Source organism: Cololabis saira, chromosome 2, assembly GCF_033807715.1.
Source record: "Cololabis saira isolate AMF1-May2022 chromosome 2, fColSai1.1, whole genome shotgun sequence".
Taxonomy (NCBI): Eukaryota; Metazoa; Chordata; class Actinopteri; order Beloniformes; family Belonidae; genus Cololabis; species Cololabis saira.
Window position 1 is genome coordinate 41,997,171 of NC_084588.1, and position 7,976 is coordinate 42,005,146.

The following is a 7,976-nucleotide window of genomic DNA, read 5'->3' on the forward strand; positions in this document are numbered from 1 at the left end:
TATTCAGACACGTGTGTTTGTTTACAACCTATGGAGCACGAAATGCAAAGAGGAGCAACGTCGACCGACAAGGTACAGTAATATTACCGGATTTTGCCACAAAAATGACTTTACTAGCATTTTTGCTTGTTTTTAGCATAATGTTTGCATGTTGAGCATGTTATTTATTTATTCCAGCTTTGTACATAGACGAGTTGCTCAAGGCAAGGGACACGCAGACATTCTACCCCTGTCGTTGTCCAGCGTGACAGTCTGACCGTCAACGGTATTTTTTCATACAGTAAAGTTGTCACTTCTCAAAAGTACACTTCATTGCATGGTCAGATGTGATTATTATTGTTTTCTGAATTTGGAGAGCAGAGTTTGGCATACAGGCATACCACTGACTGAGGAGCCAGAAAATGTTTTAGAGTCCAGGTACATTTTTATGGCTAAATATTTACTCTAATCTAAATTGTATGTTTTGGTCCTGGTTATAGCATGCATTTCCTGAAAATGACTGCTGAGGAGCAGCATGAGTCTCCAGATGAGGAGGAGATCAATTATTTGAGAAAAACAATGTAAGTGAATGTTTGTGAGTCTTTTTGTCTTGTTTTGTTTTACTCGTGTGTAATTGGCAAAGTATTCAAGGCACTTGCAATGTCAATGTCAATGTCAATTTTATTTATAAAGCACATTTAAAAACGACCGAGGTCGACCAAAGTGCTGTACAGCATACAAGAAAATAAAACAATACCAAAAGAAAAACACAGTATACAGTGTAGAAACAATAAAATCACTAACATACTAAAATGATCAATAAAATAGTAATAAAAAACATAACAGTACACATACAGTGCACAATCACTTCACACAGATGTGGGGAACTAAGTTGTCACACACTAAAAGCCAAAGAAAATAAATACGTTTTCAAAGAAGACTTAAAAACCACTAGGGTCTGGGCAGATCTAACATTTAGTGGCAAACTATTCCACAGCTTAGGGCCGGCCACCGCAAAAGCTCGGTCACCTCTAGTTTTGAGCCTAGATTTCAGGTACGCTTCATTTTGTGGTTGATTCAAAATTAAATGTACCTGCGAATGCCTTGAATTGTTTGCCAGAAACACACTGAAGAAGGGGGATACGAAAACGTGTGACGATAAATATATATAAATATATATATATATATATATATATATATATATATATATTTATTTTTTTTTATTTTTTTTATTGTATTTTTATATTTTCAGCCACAAAAAGAGGGGTATACCTTAAATACATAGAACACAAACCCCCACAACTCAATTTCCCAAAAAAAAAAAGTCAAAGTCCATACATACCAAAACATATTTCATAGTGCTATAATCATGCCAAATATACTAACCAAAAATTCTACTCAATGCACTAATTGAGAATACCAGATAGTACTACCCTATCTGTTCTATCAATGACTCTGAAATAATAATTAAATAGTTAAATAATATTCCTACCTACTTCTTGATGAAGGGGAAAAAAAAAGAAGTAGGAAACACTTAATGTCATTACTTTCTTATCCTAAGTTGGGGCTGGTCCGTTAAAGAACCAAAATGATATCCAAATATATACCCTCAAAACACAACGAAAACAAAACCAAAAAAACCTAACAAAACAAAACAGACATAAACGGTGGGAAAACCCCACTTAAAACAAACACGACAACAAAACAATACAAACCATTACACTCAGGTCTTATCATTGTCACTATGCCTTACAATTACCTACGGATTTCTTAAAATCAAATTCTGTATGAGATTGCCATATTTTTAAAAAGTCTGAGGATTTGCCTTTCCTCTTGTTGTAAATATCATCAAGTGTAAGGAGCGTGAGAGTTCGTTCCACCAATGGGCTAATACTGGGGGTTTAGATTCTTTCCAATTTAAGGTTATACATTTCCTGGCTGCCAACATAGCAAGATAAATATATTTTTACACTTGGAATTGCTGTTCCTTTTATCCTTTTGAGCTATACTTTATTAGGAATTCAGCACACAGTTGAGTGCATTGTCTCCTATTTATTTTACTGGTATGTAATTCCATTCTTATGTGTTTATGTATGCTCATCGATGATCCTGGTCAGAGGTTCAGGAAAAGGAGACGGCTCTGATGAGGAATATATTCCTCACCTTTGTTTATGGTATGCTTTACTTATTGGTTGTATATCAAGTATTTAGAAAATGTATAAAAGTACATATGTATTATGATATATACATATCATATACATATACTGTAATATGTATAGTACAGACTTTATTTGAAATGATAAAATACTATTAACACTATATGATATAAAAGTGAGTAATGTGACAGTAACAGAGCTGTTGTTTTTTTCTCAACTAACAGGACAACTTCAGACTTCGAGAACTTCCAAAATCACATCCTGATGTTTGCAGGAAAGCATTTTGGCTTTAGCCCACCTGTATACACAGCTCAGACGTTGCTTGTAACACTTGGTTACAACCACCGCCTCCCTGCACGAAACCGTGATGGGACACAAGATGTAAGTTGTTGGGGTTTTTTATATCATAGTTGTCTGACACCCCAATAGATTCTTAGCACTGTTACCATATCTCGTTGTGAAATTGTTTTAAATTATGTTGTTGTTTTTTCCCAAGTTACCGATGGTTCTACAATAAAAACATGAAGAGTTGAAGTGTGTATACGGTACCCTGAAAGAGAAAAAGGACTATGGCTACTGTACATCCCTGAACTACAGAAGGCCACTCTTTCAAAGAGGCTTCAGAGTGGAAAGGGCCTTCCCAGGAGACAGTCTGAGGCTTGGAGATCCAAGGCCCCTGGGTCTGCTGCCACATCACAACCACAACCACACATGGACTGGTAAAAACTAAGGTGTCACGTGGAGATGCAGGTCCTCGTGATGACAGCTAAAACTTTGATTGCCTGTTATATCTGTCTCAATACTCGGGAGCAAAGCTCCAGGATTTCAGGACAGAGTAAAATAATTCACTGACATAATTTCTTGTTCATGTCTTGTCACAATCCCTAAATAAATGTAGCTGTAATTGCAAATGATCTGATTATCATAACCTATTTTCTCATAACTTCTCACTTGAATCAAAATCTCTGGGAGATTCTCTGCATTTGGTGTTTTTCACAATGAATATAATTCGGAATCGGAAAGATATATATATTTTTTATTCTGTAAACAAGGACAGAACTCAACATTTCTGACTTTTACATAATAAAATGTATAAAAATAAAAACTATTTACATTGAAAGTGTAACCCAGCTAAACACTGTTATTCACACCAGCCAGTGCAAAAGAAATCTGGTGTACTGGTTGTTTGGAAGATTACAGATAGGTTTCCTGACCCAAACTACACAGCTTGGGATGACAACCTGATTTCCTTCCGCATGCCGCAACTCTCAGCTCCACTCCAGGCTTCTGGTGGTCATCGTGGCGAAGATGTTGTTCCAGGCAGCCCGGGCCGGCCACAAAACCCCATCTTCTAATATAAAATACTGCATGTGTGCCATATGATTACTTATGCAGAGCTTCTCCAGGTCTGTGGGCATGTCCCTGCAGTTTGTGCAGCTGGGGTTCATCTGGACCACCTGGACTTGGACGCTCAAGTAACGCCATCACATCAAACACCAGGCCTGGCAGCCTGGTCACGACCTGCCCCAGAAAGGTTTTCATCTGTGGTGGAGTCAGGGCTGTGAGGTTATCCTACACATAAAGCATTTATTTGATATTTTATGTTATTGTACGAGATTGCATTACGAGATTTCCTGGATGACATGAGTTATCTAACCCAGCTAACAAATAAATAAATGTTACGCCAGAGAGTTGCCTTTGTAATTGTCTTTCCACAGCCAAACCTTATTTTTTGACCCTTAGAAACACGTCTACCTGCAAGTAATAAATTACCCTCTCGATTGTAAATGCAGTGATGTAAGTTAGATGTGATCTGCACACATCAAGCCAACATTTCTTTATAAAATAACATGCTCAACATGCAAACATTATGCTAAAAACAAGCGAAAATGCTAGTAAAGTCATTTTTGTGGCAAAATCCGGTAATATTACTGTACCTTGTCGGTCGACGTTGCTCCTCTTTGCATTTCGTGCTCCATAGGTTGTAAACAAACACACGTGTCTGAATAGGAGGAGTCAGCCCGGCACCAACGCTCCGTGTAGAGAAACGCTGCTGTCTGTGTCTCATGTTGACATCTAGAACTCTGTTAGAGTTGTAGGAAATCAGACCTTTTCTAACAGACTTTGGGAAATCGGCAAAATACGATGTCACCTTAAAAAACGTGAGCATTTTCCAGGGTTTCTGGGCTGCAGCTGGAGAACAGGAGAAGCCGTGACGTCACTCTCCTGCGCCGCTGGGATTGTGAATTCATTTTGAATATTGTACACTTTTTTGCGGGCAGAGCATGAAAAAGAAAAAGCAATGTCTTCTTTGTTTTCTTTTTGATTATGACATAAAATGTGCAGCGTAAAGAATAAAATTAAAATGCAATTCGGATTATATATTATCAATTTTATTTTTGACTCAAATAATGCAGCTACATTCTTAAAATGAAAAAGCATTTCTGCAAATGCATTTTAATTTTCAAATTTTAGATTTAAAATTGAATATTGTGAACTATTTGCTGAGGCATGATTTGAAAATTAAATCACAAACGTCTTTTTCTTTTTAATTTGAATTAAGTACAAGAATGAGCAGTGTTGAATACGAAAATTAAAATGCAATTCGGATTATATATTATCAATTTTAGTTTTGACTCAAATAATGCAGCTACATTCTTAAAATGAAAAAGCATTTCTGCAAATGCATTTTAATTTTCAAATTTTAGATTTAAAATTGAATATTGTGAACTATTTGCTGAGGCATGATTTGAAAATTAAATCTCAAACGTCTTTTTCTTTTTACTTTGAATTAAGTACAAGAATGAGCAGTGTTGAATACGAAAATTAAAATGCAATTCGGATTATATATTATCAATTTTATTTTTGACTCAAATAATGCAGCTACATTCTTAAAATTAAAAAGCATTTCTGCAAATGCATTTTAATTTTCAAATTTTAGATTTAAAATTGAATATTGTGAACTATTTGCTGAGGCATGATTTGAAAATTAAATCTCAAACGTCTTTTTCTTTTTAATTTGAATTAAGTACAAGAATAAGCAGTGTTGAATACGAAAATTAAAATGCAAATCGGATTATATATTATCAATTTCATTTTTGACTCAAATAATGCGGGCACATTCTTAAAATGAAAAAGCATTTCCGCAAATGCATTTTAATTTGAATATAGTCCCTCATATGCTTCCATATTTATAGGTGTACTTGTACTCTTAGTTCATTTTGTTACACTTTAAACTTTTCACCTCCAAAGCTGTCTTACCAGTAGCCGCTGACACCTGGTTGAACCTGGATGAGGGAATTAGGCCTCGGGCATTATGGAAAGAGAAAAAGATCAAAAGAGAACCAGCAGCGGTCATTCATACAGGTAGACTGGTGGAACAAAGCCTTTTTTAATTACCCTTTTAATTGCCCCTTTAACAGTAGGAATTAGCATTTTAATGATGGGTATGTAATTAAGGTGGAAAAGGCTGCGAGGGCTGCAGGCTGCTATTGAAGCCTCTCAGCTCAGAGATCACAGCAACAGGAGACGGGAGCAGCTGCACCCGAGCACCGGCGCCCTCTGCAACACTCCACTAAGAACAAACAGATGCTACATATACACCGGCATACACAACCGAGCATCCTGCACACACCCACTCACACACACGAGTGTGCATACATCTATGGGAGCATGTGCACAAACATTTCATGTGTACAAATATTGTACTCGTCATTAAAATGGACATTTAAACCATAAACGCGATTATATCATCAGCCTTGGCTGCATTTCTACTGTTACATCACTCAACAACTTGTGCTTTTTATTATTTTACCTCTTTTCTTATCATTTTATTTCATTTTATTTGTTATTTACTGTTTAATTGTGTCTTGCCGCTTTTAATGTTGATGTAAAGCACATTAAATTACCTTGTGTTGAATTGTGCTATACAAATAAACTTGCCTTGCCTTGCCAGATTGTAGTGTTTGTGGGAAAAAGGGGACTTTCTTACCTCACTAGGTAAAAAAAGTGCAAACCTCCCTAACCCCTCGCTCTCACGTGGGTGCTGGGAGCGTACTTAGCCAATCAAAGTGTGGCTACACAGCTAGTGCAAGCCAGTGCTCGTGAGATAGTCCAAGCTGAATGGGGGTCAGCAGAGGTGAACCTCAATGTACAGAGGCATTTTTTTTTTAAATTTTCATTGTCTTCTCACCGGAGGGGGTCGAATTAGGTGACATGGTTGAGGTTTGAGATTTTCCCCAAAGTAAATAATACAAATTCAAATGTACACGAAACCACATACTATGTCACATATCATGAGTCACCTTGAGGTGTTCATCACTTGAGTCGTTCTGTAAACAGGCTTTATGTATGTATATATATATATATATATATATATATATATATATATGATTTTATAGTAACATTTCATGTTAAACAAGTTTACAGTTAGCGATAGCCTGCAGGATTCATCATGGTCTTCTTTCAGGAAATATCAACTTTTATAGTGTAACAATGACACCATTACATTTTCATTAGTTATTATATGCAGTGTTTGCTGAAACTAAGCTGTGTTTGCGTTGGTTTTTTCTCTCAATTTTCTCCCAATTTCTTGACGTGAATAACTATTGTAACTGTTGATCTTCATTCACTCCCGTGCTTTGAGGTCTGTCTGTCTGATGAGCTGGTGAATCATAGTCTGGGGTTTTTGAGAGGGACTCAAGCTTGCCATAAAACAACTCCATCTCTTTTACCACTACTTAGGTCACATACAGCTTCAGGTGAATTCGATAGGTGAATAACCAACACACCTACATGCAGGTAATTTGTACAGATGTGCAAAGAAAAAACTCATTTTCTTACAGCTCTATGATGGGAACAACAACCATGGTAACTAATGTACAGCCCACAGCACAGACACAGACACATCTATATGCACTCCCTTCAGTGCAGCCGTCTCACAGAGGAAGTCTTTGATGACCTTGGCAATTAGACCATTTACAGCAGGAGCAGCTCACATGGAGTGATTGAAAGATGGTAAAGGGCGAGAGCAGCTTAGCCGAAGGGTTTCCAGCTAATTAAAAAACTAACGTACTGTAGCTTCCAAATGACCGTGAGGATTAATCTAGGATGTATGCAGAAAAGGCAGAGATGTACATCTTGTAATGAAATGATGGTTAGACTGAAATTACCCAGCATAGCGTGTTGCTTTGGCGCGCTCTGCAGACCTCTGCCTGTATTTGAGTAATCAACAAATTGTTTACCTGAACAAGTCATATAAAGATGATATATTGTCTTTTTGTTCTCAGGGAGGAGGTTGTTTCTTTCATGGCTATTTAAATCATTTTAATGTGATATTAGATGCAGGACTGATATGCATACAGACAGGACTGTTATCATCTGTATCAAGATCCCTAAACCCTCATATATATACAGCTAGCTTGAAGCTATTCCTTAGACATAAATGTTCACTTTCTGTTCAAATTCTAGTTAGTGATTTAACGACAAACCATTTTGTAGTTTGAAATGTTCATGACCGGACATTTATGTCATCCTAAAGTGGCAACACACCATTTTATGACCTGCGAGGCGATCAAAAGCTGGCATGTTGCCTTTATTTCAGTGACACACGCAATTAGCTTCCATCTCAAACCTGTCCTTCCGCCACCTAGGCTTACTTGTCGTTAAATACCCCTCCTGCATGCCGTAAACGCTGTTGTGTTTTGCACAGGGATTATTTACAGCTGCGGAGGCTGAGCTCACACAGATGAAGGCCGGTCAAGCATCTGGAACAGAGGACTCTGTGCAGAGTTGCTTCTGGGAGAAACAAAGGTTTCTCAGTGTGCTCTCGATGCCTGAATC

At 37.2% G+C, this 7,976-nt stretch overlaps 1 long non-coding RNA gene across 1 annotated transcript; it reads left to right on the forward strand.

Moving 5' to 3' along the window:
- The first annotated feature begins 257 nt into the window (after positions 1-257).
- Positions 258-2,494, forward strand: LOC133421508 (uncharacterized). The gene is made up of 3 exons (XR_009770688.1): positions 258-560; positions 2,097-2,153; positions 2,360-2,494. It is a non-coding gene; the product is annotated as an uncharacterized LOC133421508 (long non-coding RNA).
- Positions 2,495-7,976: the final 5,482 nt, after the last annotated feature.